Raw genomic sequence first — 20,847 nt, forward strand, 5'->3', positions numbered from 1 at the left:
TAAAAAAATGGGCAAAAGATTTGAATAGACATTTTTCAAAAGAAGACATACAAATGTCAAACAGGCATATGAAAAAGTGCTCAATATCATTGAATGTTAGAGAAATGCAAATCAAAACTACAGTGAGATATCATCTTACCCCAGTTAAAATGGTTTATATCCAAAAGACAGGCAATAACAAATGCTGGCGAGGATGTGGAGAAACAGGAAACCTTGTACACTGTTGGTGGGAATGTAAACTAGTACAGCCACTATGGAGAATAGTTTGAAGGTTTCTCAAATAACTAAAAATAGAGCTACCATATGATCTAGCAATCCCACTCCCAGGTATATACCCAAAAGAAGGGAAATCAGTATATCGAAGAGATATCTGCACTCCCATGTTTGTTGCAGCACTGTTCATAACAGCCAAGATTTGGAAGTAATGTAAATGTCCATCAATAGATGAACCAATAAATAAAGTGAGGTACTTATACACAATGGAGTACTATTGAGCCATAAAAAAGCATGGGATCTTGTAATTTGCAAAAACATGGATAGAGCTGGAGTTCATTATGTTAAGTAAACTAAGCCAGACACAGAGAGACAAACATCTCATGTTCTCATTTATTTGTGAAAGCTAAAAATTAAAGCAATTGAATTTAGGGACATAGAGAGTAGAAGGATGGTTACCAGAAGCTGGGAAGGGTAGTAGGGGGTGGAGGGAAGATGGGGATGGCTAATGGGGAAAACAAAACAAAACAAAACAAAACAAAACAAAACAGAAAGAATGAATAATACCTAGTGTTTGATAGCAAAACAGGGTGACCATAGTCAAAATAACTTAATTGTACATTTAAAAAGAACTAAGTCGGGGCATGGTGGCTCACGCCTATAATCCCAGCACTTTAAGAGACTGAGGCAGGTGGATCACTAGGTCAGGAGATCGAGACCATCCTGGCCAACATGGTGAAACCTCGTCTCTACAAAAAATACAAAAATTAGCTGGGCGTGGTGGCATGTGCCTGCAATCTTAGCTACTCAGGAGGCTGAGGCAGGAGAATTGCTTGAACCTGGGAGATGGAGGTTGTGGTGAGCCGAGATCACGCCACTGCACTCCAGCCTAGCGACAGAGTGAGACTCCATCTCAACAACAACAACAACAACAAGAACCAAAAGAGTATAATTGGATTGTTTGTAACAAAAAGGATAAATGCTTGAAGGGATGGATACCCCCTTTACCCTGATGTCATTATTATGCATAGCATCCCTGTATCAAAACATACCATGTACCCCATAAATGTATACACCTACTATGCACTCAGAAAAATTAAAAATAAACTAAAAAAATTCATTGAATCATAGATATTTAATTATGGTAGATAAATGAGCATAAGATCATCAGTGACAACTTGAATATCACGGGAAATAAAGCTCGTTGTTTAAAACAGAATGTAGAAACCATAAATGACAAAAAAGAATCAGTGCCATCAATCTCAAAAGACCTTGGAATGCCCATGACTCCCTCCACCCTCCAGTTTCCGTGAGCTTCCTTTGCTTTCCAACCTGCCTTTAATTAGTTCTTTTCCTGAAACTTCAGAATTCAAGATAATGAGAAAAGCTATTTCTTATTCAACTCTGTTTTTCTGTGCTGTTTCATTACTAGTTCCGAAACATGCTGTTTTCTACTATTTTTCATTAGAAAGGTACAGAATTTCAATTATGTTAAGATCCTTTCCAATCCTGGAATTCAATAATTTTGTATTGTAGAACAAGTAGAACTTTTGATGGCTAACTTAAGAACTTTACCAGAGTTGATAACGTTGTTTTTTCCTCTGTAGGGAAATCTTTCTTGAGGGCTATATTCTAACCAACAGGTATAGAAATAAATATTTAGAATATAATTCTTTTGCAAGTAGGACCATCCAGATTATAAACTCTTTGTTGGTACTGAACTGGTTTACATACAATCATCTCTTCCAAAATGCCTACTACAGTGTCTTACACAGAAGAGGTGTTGCATGGATATTAAACTATTGAAGAGGGAGATTCCTCATTCTCTATGGGTTGTTCAGTTAGGTGGCTCACAACTTCTTTTGTCTTCCATAGTGCAACTGAAATCAATTTCTACTTGCTTTGTTCTTTCTTAAGCTAGAAGTGACAGATCATCATCCTTAGTTTATTTATTTTATTGTATTTTTTTTGAGACGGAGTCTTGCTCTGTCGCCCAGGCTGGATTACAGTGGCATGATCTCGGCTCACTCGCCTCCCAGGTTCATGCCATTCTCCTGCCTCAGTCTCCTGAGTAGCTGGTTCTACAGGCGCCCGCCACCATGCCCGGCTAATTGTTTTGTATTTTTTTAGTAGAGACATGGTTTCACCATGTTAGCCAGGATGGTCTCCATCTCCTGACCTCATGATCCGCCCGTCTCGGCCTCCCAAAGTGCTGGGATTATAATATACCATGTACCCACCTTTTGGACTTAACAAATAACATTTTATAATATTTGCTTCAGATAGCTTTTGCCTTAAGAAAAAAAAAAGGTACATTTACAACTTCTCTACACTGACTCCCATCCTTGTCCCTCTCTGTCTTTCCCTCACCAGAGATAACAAGCACTGTGAAGTTAGTTTAATTCCTGTCCATAGTTTTATATTTTATTATATATGTATGTATCCATAAACAATACAGTTATAGTTTTATGGATTAAGAGATATATTAATACTAAAATACTATATCTGTTATGGATAAATTTTATCCCCCTCCTCCAGAATTCATATTTTGAAGCTCTAATCCTCAATATGACTATATTTGTAGATAGGCCCTTTAAGGGGGGTTTTTAAGGTAAAATGAGGTCATAGGGTGGGCCCTGATCCAATACTATTGATGTCCTTATGAGAAGAGAAGATGAGGGCACACAGAGTGACACCATGGAAGCATGCACATAGAGAAAAAGCTATATGAGGAGGTGGCCATCTGCAAGCCAAGGAGAGAGACCTCAGGAGAACTCAAGCCTGCTGACATCTTAATCTTGGATATCTAACTTCTAGAACTGTGAGAGAATAAATTTCTGTCATTCAAACCACTGGGCCTGTGGAGTTTTGCTATGGCGGCCCTAGCAAACTAATATACAGGTTAAATTCAAATTTCAGATAAGGAACAAGTTATTTGTTGTTTATCTGAAATTTAAATTTAATTGGTATCCTATATTTTGTCTGGCAACCCCAGCTCTACTGAATGTTAATACCCTGCACTTCCAGATAGTACCTGTGTGAACACTGACTGGGTCTTAGCATAGTACTTTGCACATAAGAGAATTGCAGATCTGAAAGTTGGAAGGGATCTTAAAGGTCATCTAGAAGAAGAGTTCTGGATGTCTTTCTACTTCCATGTTCCTGAGGTGTACAACACACTTCCACTCACAATAATGGCTAATAATGATAATCAATGGTTATTAATTATCAACTGGACATATGTAAGCATGAAATGAGAATCTGGTGGTGATGGCAGCGGCAGCAGTGGTGTGTGTGTGAGAGAGAGAGACAGAGAGGGAGACAGAGAGACAGAAGGAGATAAGGGGAGAGGCATATATATTTTGAAGAATTCTCCAGATAATTCTGATAGCTCTTCCAATGGTGTGTATAGCAATCCCTGATCATTTTGGGGCTCATGAAAGACTACCCTAAGGAAGTGCTGTTTGAGCTAAAATTTGGGCCTTGATTAAAAATTAACTACACAAAGAGAAATAGGGTTGAGGACATCATTTCAGGCAATGAGAACAGCTTTTTCAAAGGTCCTTAAGTGGGAGGAAGCACAGTGTGTGTGTGAAAACTGAAAGATGATGAGAGGAGAGGGATGGGGTATGTGGCTTCACCGACTGGTGAAGTCTTTATTCTGTAAGGCTTAGTACATGATGTTAAGAATTTTGGATTTTATCCTAATCACAGCGGGATGATCTGAATTGGAGGAGAGACATGAATTGGTTCCTCTTTTTATAAGAATGAGATTTGGCTCTAGTGGAAAGAGCCATATTTGAGGAGATATTATATAGGTAGTGAATGTTCAGGTGGAACATGATGTTGGATTGGATTAAGAAGTGGCCATGGAGATTCAGAGACATAGGTGGACTCAAAAGATCCTCAGTAGTAAAATCTATGGGACTTAATGTTTTGGAAGTGAAGGAGGGGTATAAATAAAGGACACATCTTAGGTCTCTGACTTATATGGTTGGATGGTTAGTGGTGCCAATCATTGAGATAGAGAGCCTCAGAGCAGGATGGCCATAGGATTAGGTTAGGTACAATTATAATGAAGCAGTTTTAAGACATCTGAATTGAGGTGTTAGGCCTTTAGAAGAATGATTTGGGTTGGAGTTGGAGCTTGATGATCCAAGCTTCAGATATGAATGAGGATGCCTAAACACAGAATGTGTGGTAAAGAGAGACCAGACATCAGGAATTCTGAAGAGTGATGAATTAATCTGATAAACTAACTTTTGAGTAAATCCTTTTAGAGGAGAGATTGTCCTTCTCTCTCCCAGGTAACATATTTCTTTTCTCTGGAGAATTTTCTTTTCTCTAGAGAAATGCTTTAACCCAAAGCAATCACTGTGATGGAAGTCATTTAAGTAGCAGGGTTTGGGGAGGGTGTATTTGAGCAGGCAGGGCTTGATGGTGACTCAGAAGCCACTACCAGCTGGAAGCTGCCTTCTGCATTCTACAACTATAAGATCTATTCTGTGCCTTCACATATAATGTGGCCAAGATAGAGAGTAAGCAGAGAGACACTTAAGACATTTAAATTCATGAATTTGAGACAAGCTAATCAGAGCATAGCTCTCTCTGTTCTTGTGGGTTTTTTTTTTTTTTTGAGAAAGATGCAAGTAAGAGAAAAAATAAGCAGATATTGAAGAATGTTTTTGGCAAAGAAACTTTCAGAGGGCCTCCTGGTATCAATGTAGACTCATCACTATCTCCTATGCCTTCTCCATCTTCTGCATCCCCAACTGTGAGCCCTGAGGATACTCATGACACTGCCATTTATTGAGGGTCTTGTGTGTCAGGCCTGTGTAACTTTTATGGAACATGTATGATATAGATGTTATTACCCCCATATCACAAATACAAAAGGAAGGCTCAGAGAGGTTAAGTAGTTTGGGTAAAATCACTTAGCTAGTTTAAGTGACAGACTGGGAATTTGAATGTCTGTCTCCCAAACAGTGGGATCTTTTATTCACTATATTAGTTCTCTTTAGTGCTCAGAATGAAGAAGGCCGTAAAATCTAAGAGACTGAATCCTAAAACAAAGGTTCCATTCTGTCATCTAAAGTCCACTTTGGGATGAAGAAAAACGGACTCATGTTTTGAAAACTTTATGGGACAGAAAGGGTTGTTAGGAACTGGCCTTTCTTTAACTAGAAAATTCAATTATCTAGAACACTCCATTCCCTGTGCACTCCCATTAATTGCTGTTTTATGGTGACACAGAGAAAAAGTGGGGATCGCTCTGGGAGAAGGATGAGCAATGCAAAGTCTAAGGATCCCAGGGTTTTGAGGATAAATTATCTGGTTAAGATTAAGACTCTCTGTGCTTGAAGTTGTTATCGACTTTGATGCCTCACATGAGTTCTTTATATCAGAGTAATGGTGTTAAGAATGATAACTGTGCCTCCTGTGATATGGAAGATTTTCTCGGTCATATTGGGCCGGTCAATTTTCTCATTTGTTTCCTTGATGCCCTTTTGGGTCTTAAGTTAGATGGTTATTTGTCTTACATTACATTTAGACTGGAGAAATCTTTGTGTAATTATGACCTCATTGTCTGGATAGCCTTCTACTTAAAAATGAAAAAAAGAGGTTAAAAAAAGTCCAAACACTTCTGAGCCAACTCTTCAACTGCACATGTTTTTTGTACTTTTAAAAAATATTTTCAAATAGGGTTTTTCATGGGAAAAACAGCAGGAATGAATACTCTGCAAGGACATGCCCAGCTGCGAAGCCCTGGGTCTTGGGTGTCACCAAATCTGGAGATGCTCTAAGATGTAAGCTGTCTAGCAGAGGGAAGAAAAGATACCTGTTGTTCTGCCAGGTCATGTCTTCAGGCTTGAGGAGGAAAGAGTCTGAATAATAAGACCACCTATAGCAATGATAGCCAATATTCTTTGCAGCAGGTTCTAGACTAAGCACATTTACATTTGCCCTTTTCCTTTCATCTTCACAATAACTCTCTTGGATGTTGTACTATGTTGGACACTACAAATCCTCTGGGCCCCCCATTTTGCTTCAGCTGCTATTGCTGTGACTTATTCTGAGCAGGCTTCCATTGGCTTTGTGTAGGTGCAGCCAGAGGGAATCAGTCCTCGGACTAAGCTTTCTACCTCTCCCTTCCTGCCCTGGGGCTTCTCTGATATCTGGGCTTGGGGTAGGAGCACAACCCAGAAGGGTGGGAGTTAATGCTCATGGAGCTGCTCTCAGACAATGGGAAAGAGAGTCAATGAATAAATGCTTTCCTCTTTCATTCCCCAAGCAGACTTTTCGGAGACCTACTTCATAAGCACCAGTCACTGTAACCCTGGCAACCTTGGTAACATCCTTCCCTTGTTCCCTTGCCTGTCTCTCAGGCCTGCTCCTTGGGCTCACTCCCAAAACGAACTACCTGCAGACTTTATCTCAGGCTCTGTGTGGAGCTGTGGGACAGTGGTGGGGACGGCAGGCTAGGAAGGGATGACAGCGGCCTTCCAGAACCAAGGGGCCCTCTTTTGCTGCTGCTACTGCAGTCCCCGTTGGTGACTCCCTCCTGTCCACTTCCCTACAGGGAGGACTCACAGTGACTTTCTCACTCACAGTGGCTTTCCATCAGTGCTGTCCTTTGCCCAAATGTTACAGCAGTTAGTGTCATCAGGGGTCTGCAGAGCTGTGGGATTTGACCCCTTAGAGATTTGTATTAGATACCCTCCTTCAGCTCTCCTGTACCAGTACTAGTCCAGATGTCTGACATCACAGCTGTCTGTATTGGGGCCTCAAATGGCAACCCCTGAATGATTATCATAAAATCACGTTCTGTTCCTCATTGCCCTGTATCTTATTCACTGGGATCTCTGGGAGTTTTGAACAGACTCATAGATGGGGAGATTTTGAGAGGATGAACATGCCAGGACCTGTGGTATTAGCTACATGCTCCTCAAAGTGAGTCTCAGGCTATATCTGCTCTTGGTAGCTCAGTATGCTATCATCACTATGTCATAGATAAGGAAACTGAGGCTTGGAAAAGCTACGTAAGTAGTTTGTTGAGTGTCAGGTACTAAATGATGGAACTAGCAACCCCTGTCCTGGTCATAATCACTATGGAACACAGCCTTCTAAATGGCCCTCCCTTGGGGTGGCGGTGTTTTGTGAGTCTCACTTCCAGGAATGCGAGCTGAAGACATCTCAGCTAAGACATCTCAGAAGGGAATCTGGCCCTGGAGACTAGGGATACCTACTGTAAGAACTTTGAGAAGCTCCGTATCCTCTCTGCTGGTTATGATTGTTACCCCTTATCTGTTGCAGGGTAGAAATTAAGAGCGAAATCCTTGACATGAAAAGGGCTTGTACACTTGTGTTTGGGAGCAGGATGAAGAAGGTGCTTCCTTGTGTATGGCCAGGATTGTAGAAGAAGATGGAGAGGAGAGTGGATGTGGTGGCCATGAGGCAGAGGGCAGGAAGGTGGGGAGGATGTGGGCCCGTCGTGGTGCAGCTCTGGGCTTGAGCAGGAGCCCAGGCCACAGCAGGACAGTGCGGTATGGACCCAGCTGGTTTCATGGGCTGCAACAGTTGCACAGGGCCCCCTGCTTAGCAGGACCCTGTGTTGGGTTTTATGCTCTGCTGCCACGATCTTGAAATTCTCAATAATTTTTGAACAAGGGAATCTGTGCTTTTAGTTTGTAGCAGGCCCCGCAGATTATGTAGTGGGATTTCATAACATCTTTTTTTTACCCTGCAGTGCCCATTGGTGGCCCCCTACTGGTAGCATTTCAGAAGGATGGAAAAGGACTGCTTCACCAGTGGTGGGAAGCAAAAGCAGTTCAGAATGAGAATGAGAATTCCCCAAGAAGAGAGTGTGGTAGTTTTCATTTCTGCTTTTTTTGTTTGTTTGTTTTGTTTTTCTAGAGACAGGGACTTGCTCTGTCGCCCAGGGTGGAGAGCAGTGGCACAATCACAGCTTACTGTGGCCTCAAACTTTTGGGATCAAGCCATCCTCCTACCTTAGCCACTCAAAGTGCTGGGATTACAGAAGTGACTCACTGCACTTGGCCAATTTTGGCTAGATTTTAAAGGTCCAAATGTAGTGGTATGTCTTGGGAATAGTTTTTAATGGAGGTGGAGAGAGATTGCTTAACAATACCTGGAGCTTTAGGTGGGAATTGTGGATTTGCTGGACTGAGGGGCAAGGAGCACTAACCCAAGGAAACCATCCCAGCGAAGGATTGATGTGGAAGCTGCACCTATTGAAGACTTACGGGAATTTCATAGTTTTTCCTCCTGCCTCAGCTTCCTAGTAGCTGGGACTACAGGTGCCCGCCACCGCTCCCCACTTTTTTTTTTTTTTAAAGTATTAGTAGAGATGGGATTTCTCCACATTGCCCAGGCTGGTGTCAAACTCCTGGCCTCAAAGGATCCACCCACCTTGGCCTCCCAAAGTACTGGGATGACAGGCGTGAGTCACCGCACCCGGCCTGTTTCCCAAGCTTCTTTATTCTGAGCCTTAGCCATCTCTTGTGTAATGGAGATAATAGAAAGCTCCAAGTGTTAAAGCAAGGATTACATGATCCAATGCATAGGAAACACCAAGGGCGTGTTGAACACTGGCCAGGCCCTCGGCCGTTGTCCATTTCCTTTCTGTCTTATAACACCAAGGGTGCTTTGAGCTCCAGGTAGACGGAAAGCTGCGTGTATTTATCTGGGTAATTTGGGTCAATGTCTACTATTTAGAAGCAGGTGGGGCTTGAGTATGAATAACCAGGTCTGGCACTTTATGTGATGATGGCGGCACATCTAACAACTCTTGTCATCTTAATGGCACCGCTTCCAATTACAACTTTGTTCCAGCTAAGCAAGAGATGTTCTAGGTGGGAATAGTTACTGGAGAGGCTCCATAAAATTCATGTGGAAGCTAGAGTGTGTCTCTCAACAGACTCAACTGCTTTAATATAACCTACATGAATATTGCCTCAGGGGGGATCCTGTTTTGGGGACCAAACTATGTTATGCTGGATATTGTACTGGGGCCTTTTGGAGGTTTATGTGTGTGTTTGTGTATGTGCATGCACACTTGTGCACACGTGGGTCAATTTTGTTCTTTTATTATTATGTAGTCTCATAATCTGTTATTTGGATGTAGTCAAAGAAAAAATGAATATAATAGACTTCCTGTTCTTTCAAAAGCAAATATTTTTAGAAGCATGTTCTTCATTTTGTTCACTATTTATAATTTTCTCTGATAGTAATAATTTAATGATATGCATGTAGATTAAGAAAGAAAGTCCTCACCTGAATCAGCCTCAGTGTGTGGGTGAAGGGGATGTCTTTTTTACTAATAGTTTCTTCCTGTTTAAGTGTTAAAATTTGTCTAATTTCTCAGCTAACACTGGACTAGGATTTATAGGTTATATGAATTTCAAATAAAAACTAAGCCCACACAAAGCAAATCAAATGTTCCATTTCTAAGTTTAAAAATTATGCAAGTAAGCGTATTTATTGTTAGAATAGGAGAAGGTGTAACTTAGTAAAAAAGAAAAAATAGGAGAGAAAAATCTTGGTAATTTCTTTCCTTTACTTAACTCTTCTTCACTCTTCATGTTTTGATACATAGATATTTCCCCCCAAATGTGATTACACTATACATTCTGTTTTTGTATCTTCTTTTTAACACTTACCAATATATTATTGATGTTATTTCTTGTCAACTAGTGTACAAGTTTTCTCATATTACAATTATTATGCTTATCTTAGCCCAATTTCATATAGTTGTTTATACTTTTAATAGCTAGAGTTTATTGCACCCGTTGAAAGAGAAACTGGCTCAGCAGAAAACTGTCACCTATCTCTATGGTTGTTTATCCTTTTTTTTTTTTTTTTTTTTTGAGACAGGGTCTTGCTCTGTTGCCAAGGCTGGGATGCTCTAGTGTGATCTTGGCTCACTGCAGCCTTGACCTCCTAGGCTCAAGCAATCCTCCCATCTCAGCCTCCCAAGTAGCTGGTACTTTAGGCACGTACCAACACACCTGGCTAATTTTTGTAGACACAGGGTCTTGCTGTGTTGCCCAGGCTGGTCTTGAACTCCTGAGCTCAAGCGATCAGCTTGCCGCAGCCCTCCAAAATATTGGGACTACAGGCATGAGCCGTCATGCTCAACCCTGTTTATAATTTTAATACTATAGTTTATAGCACCAGTTGAAAGAGAAACTGGCTCAGCAGATAACTGTCACCTCTCTGTCTCTTACTTTTTTTCCCCAGAGAACCTTGTCTTGGGCTATTGGTAGCTTGTAGATAAATTATCCTTGGATCAAGTTACCATCCCTGTACAAGAAGAGTTGGCTGAGGAAGAGGATAGACTGTGAGCAGGAAAGCTCCCCTAGAAAGCCATGTAGGTATAAAAGGATCTTAAACTAAATATATGTCTATCATATATAGGATGGATTTTTTTCTCACTTGTCTTTAACTTTTTAATGGTGTTTAACTCTACCCTCTTTCTCTTCATTTTTTCAGCCCCAGTGACACAAATGTTAACTTCATTGACACTATCACAGGTCCCTGAGGATCTCTTTGGTCACTCTTTTTCAGTTTATTTAATTTCTGTGTTTCAGATTGGGTTATTTCTATATTTCTATTTTCAAGTTCACTGATTCTTTCTTCTGTCATCTCCATGCTGCTGTTGAATTCATCCACAGTTTTTTTATTTTGGTTATTGTACAATTCAGTTCTAAAGATTCCACTTGGTCTTTGTATCTTTTTTTTGTTGTTGAGACTTTCTAATTTTTGCATTTGTTTCAAGTATGTTTGTAATTGCTTATTGAAGCATTTTTTATGATGACTGTCTTAAAATCTCTGATAGTTGTGTCATCTTGGTGTTGGTGTCTGTATTAGTTTCCTAGGGCTATTTCCTAGGGTAAAAAATTACAACACATTTGGCAGTTTAAAACAACAGAAATGTATTCTCTTACCATTCTGGAACCCAGAATTCTGAAATCAGGTTGCTGGCAGGGCTGTGTGCCCTCCAAAGGCTCTAGGAGAGAATCTTCCCTTGCCTCTTGCAATTTCGAGTGACTCCAGGCTTGTGGCTGCGTAACTCCAGTCTCTGCCTCTGTCTTCACATGACTTTCTCCTCTGTGTTCATGTGCTCTCTCCTGTCTCTCATGAGGAATGAGAATGCTTGCCATTGGATTTTCAGCCCATCTGGATACTTCTGGATGATCTAATCTCAAGATTCTTAATTATATCTGCAAAGATCTATTGTTCAAATACAGTGACACTCAAAGGGTCCATGAACTTATCTCTTTTTAGGAGCCACCATTCAACCTACAACAGCATCTGTTGATTATCTTTTGTCTTTCAAGTAGAGATCTTCCTGGTTCTTGGTATGATAAATGCTTTTCAGTGGAAACCTGGATACTTTGGATATTATGTTGTGAGGTTCTGGATCCTATTTAAATTTTCTGTTATAGAAAGTTTTTTATTTTGACACAGCTTTGGCAGGGGAAGAGGGGGCACTGTCTATTATTGCCACGTGTGGTTCTAGCCCAGGTTCGCCTCTGGCTTTCCTTGCAAGAGAGGATCCTTGTTACTGCTGGGTGGGGTGGGAGTTCAGGGTCCCCACAAGGCCTCTGCTGGTTCCACCCTGGCTTGGAAAGGCAGAGGTTCCCTGTTATTGCTCGCTACGTGGCTTCCAATGACATTGTGGAGGAACAACTCATTACAGCTGGGTTTGCTCTCCATTAGGCCACCTCTGACACAACCACAGCAGGGAGGGGAAGGGAAACCTTGTTTCCATCAGGTCAAAGTGGAAGTCCAGGCTCTCCACTCTGCCTTGGCTAGCAGGGGTAAGGCCACAGTTTTTCTGTGGTGTTTGAATAGAGTAGAGTGGTTATTGCCTGTATTAGTCCATTTTCACACTATTATAAATAATTACCTGAGACTGAGTATATTAGTCAGGGTTCTCTAGAGGGACAGAACTAATGGAATATATATAAAGGAGAGTTTATTAAGTGTTAACTCACATGATCACAACATCCCACAATAGGCCATCTGGAGGTTAAGGAGCAAGGACAGCCAGTCTGAATCTCAAAACTGAAGAACTTGGAGTCCAATGTTTGAGGGCAGGAAGCATTCCAGCACAGGAGAAAGATGTAGGCTGGTAGGCTAGGCCAATCTTTTTTCACATTTTTCTGCCTACTTACATTCTAGCCATGCTGACAGCTGATTAGATTGTGCCCACCCAGATTAAGGATGAGTCTGCCTTTCCCAGCCCACTGACACAAATGTTATTCTCCTTTGGCAACACCTTCACAGACACACCCAGGATCAATAATTTGTATTCCTCAGTCCAATCAAGTTGACACTCAGTATTAACCATCACACTGGGTAATTTATTTTTTTAAAAAAAGGTTTAATTGACTCACAGTTCTGCATTGCTGGGGGACCTCAGGAAACTTACAATCATGGCAGAAGGTGAAAGGGAAGCAAGGCATGTCTTACATTGTGGTAGAAGAGAGAGAGAGTGAAGGGGGAAGTCCCACTTTTAAAACATCATCTCTCGTGAGAATTTACTATCACGAGACCAGCATAAGGAAAACTGCCCCCATGATCCAATCATCTCTCACCAGGTCCCTCCCTCAACATGTAGGGATTACAATTCAAGATGAGATTTGGAGTGGGGACACAGAGCCCAACCAAGTTTTTGTCCTGCTCAGCTGCCCCTTCCACAGTCTTTGGGCTAGAGAGAGCAGGCTTTTGTTGGATTTTCTGTCTGCACTTGATGGCATTTCTGGGTTGCTGGCTTCTCCACGACCCAGGATGGGGTTCATGAGACAAAAAGAAAATCAGGGAACTCACCTCAGGTCCCGAAGTCCTCAGCCCCCCTGCCTTCTTCTTTTTTTCTGTTTTGAGAAGGGGTCTCCATCTGTTGACCAGCCTCGAGTGCAGTGGCGTGATCTCAGTTCACTGCAACCTCTGCCTCCCAGGTTCAAGTGATTCTCCTGTCTCAGCCTCCTGATTACAGGATTACAGGCACCTGCCACCACGCCTGGTTAATTTTTGTATTTTTAGTAGAGATGGGGTTTCACCATGTTGGCCAGTCTGGTCTCAATCTCCCGACCTCAAGTGATCCACACTCCTGGGCCTCCCAAAGCGCTAGGATTACAAGCGTGAGCTTCCATGCATGGCCCAGCCTGCCTTCTTCTCTCTATCCTTCAGGGTTTCCTCATGTTTCTTTATATATATATATATAGTCCAGAGTTTTTAGCTGTACTAAATGAAAGGAATGGGGAAATTGGTGTTTACATGATATAAAGAGTATTTACTTTTTTTGGAGTCAAACCTTTTTTTTTTTTTTTTTTTTTTTTTTGCTTTCAGTGTCATGCTTCCCCTCATAAGAATCACATAAATATTTATCTATTTTTAATGCTTTTGTAGTTTCATCTTTTATAATTAAGTCTTTAAGCAAGTGTTTATCACAGTCTGGCTTATAGACTGTAGTTTCTTGGGCCCACCTAAGAACTATTGAATCAGAATCTCTGGGAGTCTCTCTTTTCACAAACTCTTCAGGTCATTAAATATCAACCAACATTTGAAATTCACTTCTTCATCCATTCAAAAAAATTTTTTGGTGTAAGTTGTAAGGCAGGCCTCTCACCTATTTTTTTCCTAAGTGGTTAGTCAATTGCCTTAAAACCATTTATTAAATTATTCTATTTCCTTCGCTGACTTAAAATGCTACCCTGATAAAATATTAAGTTTATATATATAAATATAAATATTTGGGTCTGTTTCCAGATGTTCCATTTTGCATCATTGATCTGTCTGACCATTCTGGCGCCGGTAACTCACTCTCTTTAATTGCTGTAACTCTAGTCTGTGTAGATTTCTGAATGTTGCCCTGCACCAGCTTCTAAAAGCCTCATAAGAAACCATTTGCCAGGAGAGAATTAGATGACTCATATGTGAAGATGCTTAGTAAATTGCAAAGCGCTCTGGCCTTTCAGCCTACCCTTGACACTAGCACTTCCTAAAACGCTGATCTCATCCCTTCTCTTCCTGACTCTAAAGCCTTACTCAGAAGATGAAGCTCATTATCCTGGCATTCAAGGTCTTTCCTTCACCACCTGGTCCCCATGTCCCCCCTTTTCAAAATGACCTTCCATTTGCCTTCAATACAATCCTCTTTAATCAGGTTTGCTTGTGATCTGTTTTTCAAGACTTGCCTGACACATTTCTTGCATTCGGTCTTATTGTTCTCTCTACCATGAAGTACATTCTTTAAAATGACTTACCATCCTCCAAGGCCAATCTCCTTCCAGAAGGCTTTTTATCTGAATTTTTCAGCTTTCCTCGTAGCATCCACTTTACACTTAGCATACATTGACCTATGACAGCTCTCCTCTGATGCAATTACTTTTGTTATTTATGTTTTCTGGAGTGTGTATATCATTTCACTCAACAGTAGTGTAATATTCTTACCCACAGAGGCTTTGCCTTCTCCTTCTTGGTGTGTACCTGCATTTCACCTAGTAAAGTGTGATGCACACAGCAGACATTCACTCAATGTATGTTTACTGGCTAAATAAAGGAAGGGTAATATTAGATCTCAATGAAAGTCTGTGATTGATTTGTATTACTCAAACCCAGACAGAGGAGTGGTCATCTTGCTTCATCTATTTCCAGGTATGTGTTCAGTTCAGAGAAAAATCGTAGGTAAATGCTGTGTTCTGAGATAATCACTGCTTTATACTAATCAGCTAGACAATGATCTCATGGGATACAATGGTCCTGTGCAGAGATGTAGAAACCCAGGAATTTCTTCTTTACATCCTTGCAAAAATCTCCCTGCAGCTCAGAATGCTCTCTATAAGACAGGATAGAGATTGTTTTAGGATGCTGTTGTCTTCCCTGCCCACAGTCGCCTCAGAGGGAATTTACTCACAGAAAACCGTTGCTGCCTCAGCTGCTGTTCTTTTTATCACTTGATTCAGTTTCTCCCTGGCTACAGCTGATTGGACTTAACCATACCAGCTGATTGGACTTACCATACCAGCACAGAGATGAGCTGAGCCAACCAGGGTCTTGCTTGGGTGAACAGAAATGAAGAAACACAAAAGAAAGCTGACAATTGGATATGGGTATTGTAGCTGAAAGGTCTTGAGAGCAGAGTCAGGGTCAGGGAGGCTGTGAGGGCAATGAGAAGTCAACACGCTAAGGATGGGGAGAAAGAAGATAAGTCTGGGAGAGAAAGAGAATGATTCTTCTGGCCGAAGGAAAGCAAGAATATCTGTTCCTGCAACTGCACTGATTCTAGAAACACTCTCTATTTGAACTCTCTTGAGATAACTTCTTGTTCCTTAATTCTGGGTCTCCTCTACTCCTGTTCTTGACTCCTCATGACATCATTTGAGCTTAATAATAAACCCCACTTCTCTTGACCAGGCTTGAGGGAATGGGTGTGTGTGCGGGGGGTCTCTGCTCCTTTCAACAAAATTATCCTCTATAAAATAGGTGACACTGGGGAAACGGTTATCAGCTGGGCTTTTTTTTTTTGGTGGGGGGCGGTTCCTGAAGAATGTATATTTAATTGAAGTAATAGTCACTTGAGTTAGAATAGCTGGATGATGAATTTTTTTAAAAAAATATTGCTTTCAATACACTTTTAAGCTTTGAATACTTTTTTCATGATAAATTTCAAATGTTGAGACCAGTAGAAATTATAGTAGAATAGGTATCCATCAATCTACCACCTAGATTTAACAGTTATTAACATTTTTCCATATTTGCTTTGTCTCTGTATTTCTTTTCCATTGCTGGATTATTTTAAAGTAAATTACTGATATTGTAACATATTTCCCCTAAGTACTTCAGCATGCATCTCCAAAAGAGGTGTGTTCCTACATGACCACAATACCCTTGTCACATAGAACACAATTGGCACTATTTTCTTAATATCACTAATAACCTAACTATTAAGAAAATAGTACCAATTGTGTTTTATGTGACAAGCATAAAAAGAAGACAAATTGGGATTCATTTAAATAGTCCCAATTTTCCTCAAAATGTCTTTTATAGATGCTTCTTTTCACACCATGATATAAAGATGGCACTGCATTTGATTGTTGAATTTTGTCCTTCAGGTCTCTCCTAATCTAGAACAGTGTCTCCCTCTTTTTTATTTTAAATGAAGAAATTAGGCCAGATATTTTGCAGACTGTCCTACATGCTAGATCTGTCTAATAGTTTCCTCACAGTCATGTTTATCTTGTTTCTCTCTTCCCAGTAATTCCTATACAATGTAAGTTACATTTCAAGCCGGGTTAGATTCAACTTAAACATTTTTGGTGATAGTAGCTCAGAGGTGGTGATGTTGTGTATATTTCATATTGCATCACAGCAGGAGGCACTTAATGTCTGGCTGACTGTCCCACTATTTGTGATGCTGTATTGGTTACTCTGTTCAAGGTGATGACTGCCAGATCTCTCTATTGTAAAGGAAGGCATCTCCTTTTGTGATAAGAAAGTAAGCGATGGGTGATAGTATCGAGTTTTCCAATAACCTTTCACCTAATGATTTTAGTATCTACTATTGATTCTTTCTGGAATGGATGAACTTTCTCACTAATATTTTCTGACAATAGAAGAGGCCACAGGGAGACTGAGAAGAGGAGGCATCAAGTCTTCTTTGTTGGAGATTGTTCTGCATGTTACTGTTATTACAGATGCATGCGTTGTTATCTATTGCAGCCTAACAAACTGTCCCCAAATATAGTGACATCAAACAACCACAATACGTTTATGATCTCTCCTGGTCTCTGTGGGTCAGGAATTTGGGAGGATATGGCTGGGGCCTTCTAGCTTAGGGTGTCCAACATGGTGGTCATCAGATGGGGCTGGAGCTAGAAAAGCAGGAACCTAGAGTATCTGGGGGCTGGCAGGGAGTTTTTCTCTTTGCATTATCTCAGGCCCGCCCTGTGTCATCTCTCTGCATGGGGTGGTTTGGGTTTCCTTGCAGCATGGTGTCCTCAGGGTGGTAGGACTTTACATGGTGGCTGTTAAGGACTGAATATTTGTGTCCTCCCAAAATTCACATGTTAAAATCCTAACCCCCAAGGTGATGCTATTAAAAGGTGGACTCTTTAGGAGGTGATAAGTCATGAGGGTGGAGCCCTCTTGGGTGGGATGAGTGCCTTTAGGAGAGGTCCCAGAGAGAGCTCACATGACCCTACTACCATGTGAGGATACAATGGGAGGGTGTCGTCTATGAACCAGACACCAGATCTGCTGGTGCCTTCATCTTGGACACCCCCCGGCTCTAGAACTGTGAGAAATAAGTTTCTGTTGTTTCTAAGCCATGCTTTTATGGTATTTTGTAATAGCAGCCTGAGCAGACTAAGAGAGTAGCTCAGGGTTCCAGCGTGTTTCCAGTGAGCTGGGTGGAAATGGCCTTGTCCTTTGCGGTTGGCCGTTGGAAGCCATGTAGCAACACTACATAGTACTCTATTGGTTGACTAGTCATGACAGTTGGCCGAGATTCAAGGGGAAGGGACACACATTCCACTCTTGACAGTGAAGGTGTCAAAACATCAGCAGACATGTTTTAAAACACTATATTATTTTTATGAAGTAAAGCATATACATCTGTATTTGCTAATATTTGCCTTAAAAAGGATCTGCATAATTAATAATTGAGAAAAACAGAGCAATGAAAAATAAGACAAATAATAATAAATGGATCAAAGAAACAGATATACCAGCCATCTGGACAGATTATACTTCCAGTGTAAAGCATGAAGGACTTAGGTGCTTGTTGCTTTAGTTGCTGGGTAAAAGGATGTTTACAAATTTACCTGCAGAGTTATTTTTTTCTCTTGACACTGAATTTTAGAAGGACTTTATTAAATGTATTCTTTCATCAGGGTCATTGAGAAAGAGAACCGTCAATGCCTGGCTTTGGTTTTTCAGAAGATAGAGAAATACTCTTTAGGTGGACACTTGTGAAACAATTTCTCTGGGAAAACAGAAATTTGAATACTAATACTAGCTTTTGATTAGTTTCTTCAGGGGAACTAAGATAAGCTGTGAGTATGTTGCCTTCTGAAGATGTAGCCCCTGCTCTAATAAGGTCTGGCTCAGGGAACTTAGGCAAAAACTTGTCAACTCCGGCCACACATTATAATCACAGGGTGGAAGCAACTCTTAAAAACCCACATGGCAAAGCTCATTTACCAATTATGCGATTGTATTCTTTAGACCAATTGAATACAATCTCTAGGGGTAGGATATAAGCATCAGTATTTTTTTTAAAGCTCCACAAGTGATTCCAATGTGTGATCAGGCTTGAGAACCATTGCTTTAGAGCAGGGCTTGGTAAACTGTTCTGAAAAGGGCCATGTAGTAAATATTTCCAGATTTGTGGTCATACTGCTTCCATCCCAGTGCTTCAGCTTTGCCTTTCAGCAGGACAGCAGCCATAGACAATGGGCATGATGAATGGGCATGGCTGTGTTCCAATAAAACTTTATTGCTGACACCTTGTTTGGGGAACCAGTTACATTTCAGCTCTTTAATAGCATCATCCTTGTATGTAGAGCCTCAGATGTGCAGACATGAAAGAAGGGACTACTTTTATAACTATTGTGACTCTCCTGGGCATTTTGAGTGGCAATTTAAATTCCTCTCTTTTTTTTCCCCAGAGATGAAAGACTTTATTACTCACAGCAAAAGCAGTAGCCAGAGTATCAGAATTTGTGCTTTTCCCCCTCAACCCCAGTTCCCACAAGGGTAAGAATTTGGTTCTACGTAGATACCTACACATGCAGTGGGTCATGTCAGAACCAGCCATTCTGTAGCAGGCAGTGGCTTACTTGCTCTTTTCCCTCACTCTGTCACCCAGGCTGGAGTGCAGTGGTGTGGTCTTGGCTCACCGCAACCTCTGCGTCCTGGGTTCAAGCGATTCTCATGCCTCAGCCTCCTGAGTGGCTGGGATTACAGGCCCACACCACCGCACCCAACTAGTTTTTTTTTTTTTTTTTTGTATTTTTTTGGTAGAGACGGAGTTTCACCATGTTGGCTAGGCTGATTTTGAACTCCTGACCTCAAGTTATCCGCCTACCTTGGCCTCCCAAAGTGTTGGGATTACAGGCATGAACCACAGCACCTGGCCTTTCCTTCAGCTCTCAAGGTGCACATTGCAAATGCAACCCTGAAAAATGGCCCCAATAAAGAACCTTGCATTTCTGGCATATCCAGCAAGAATGTGCAGAAATGCAAAAAGCCCATGGAGAACCATCTACCAACATTAGTACATGTCCCTGAAATGAAAATTAACATGTTTCAGAAAGATATAGATAAGAAAATGTCCAATTACTAATGTTTTAAACTATATAAACTAGCAACTACCTTTTGCCAAAACGTAGACTTCAGTATCTTTTGAAACATCAGGTAATAATGATACTTCCTTTTCAAACACTATCCTATTTCCCTGTATTAAAACCAGACTCTATATCAGGATGACCAGAGTTTGAACTCTGGAGGCATGGTCCATGAATACAAATCTCTTTTCTGTCCCCTACCATTTCTTTTCTTTGTTTTTTTTCCCCCTACCATTTCTTACTGCTTTCTAACAAAATTAAAATTTCTACATTAGTATTTATTGTCTTTTATTTTAAAAAGGAAGGGGGTTAATTCACAAGCTTACACATTTCTTTGGATAGCATTCCCCCACCCCAGCTCTCCTCCCACACAAATCTTCTGTCCTTAGGACATAGATCTTTGGAACTAGGAGTGACATCAGAGATTGTTTCTTTTCTGGTCCTCCAGAAGGTCTGTGACTTGCCCAACATGGCTAGGGCAGCAACCAGGAGGGCAGGACCAGAATTCTGGCCTCGAGTTCCCTGGTTAGAGATCAGCTAACTCTTGCCCTCTGCCTCCCTCCTCTCTGCATTCACACCGGATTCCTGCTTTCAAACTTCCTCAAACACTAACGTGTCCACTGACCTGGTCTTCTGCCTCTTTCTGGATCCTAGACCTTGACGTGACCTTGATTTGTGTTCTAGTCATTGTTAATTATTTGAGGATGGAGTAGTGCATTGTCCTGCATTCTCCATCAGTTGTACAGCTGATGGTGACAAGTGAGAGGTGACACAGTTATTGGACAGCAGGATTGGAGGGCCGCCAACTTACTGTGGTTTAACTTATGAATTTTAGACTTTATGACAGAGTTAAAGTGCTATGTATTAAGTAGATGCTATACTTTGAATGTTGACCTTTTCCTTTTCCATCATTTGCAGAATGATGCTCTCTCACGATGCTAGGCAACAGCAGTGAGCTGCAGCTCCCATTCAACTGCACGATCAGCAGGGTAAAAAACTGATACTGCACTCTACAGTATACCGCATTCAATAAATTACATGAGACATTCAAATGCATTATGAAACAGGCTTTGTGTTCAGTGATTTTGCCCAACTGTAGGCTAATATAAATGTTCAGAGCATCTTTAAGGTAGGCTAAGCTAAACTATGATGTTCGGTAAGTTAAACACATTAAATGCATTTCCAACTTGATATTTTTAACTAACGATGGGTTTGCTGGGATGTAAGCCCATTGTAAGTCAAGGAGCATCCATAGTCCCTT

General features: G+C 41.0%; 1 long non-coding RNA gene across 2 annotated transcripts; it reads left to right on the plus strand.

Annotated features, from left to right (window-relative positions):
• Positions 1-2,423: 2,423 nt before the first annotated feature.
• Positions 2,424-20,638, plus strand: LOC103879744. 2 transcript variants are annotated; one of them, XR_001897400.3, is made up of 4 exons: positions 2,424-7,461; positions 10,474-10,603; positions 18,909-18,996; positions 20,505-20,638. It is a non-coding gene; the product is annotated as an uncharacterized LOC103879744 (long non-coding RNA). The 2 variants fall into 2 exon arrangements; XR_640507.4 differs by lacking the exon at positions 18,909-18,996 and having other exon boundaries at positions 2,753-7,461.
• Positions 20,639-20,847: the final 209 nt, after the last annotated feature.

Source organism: Papio anubis, chromosome 19 (genome assembly GCF_008728515.1).
Source record: "Papio anubis isolate 15944 chromosome 19, Panubis1.0, whole genome shotgun sequence".
In the NCBI taxonomy this organism is placed as follows: Eukaryota; Metazoa; Chordata; class Mammalia; order Primates; family Cercopithecidae; genus Papio; species Papio anubis.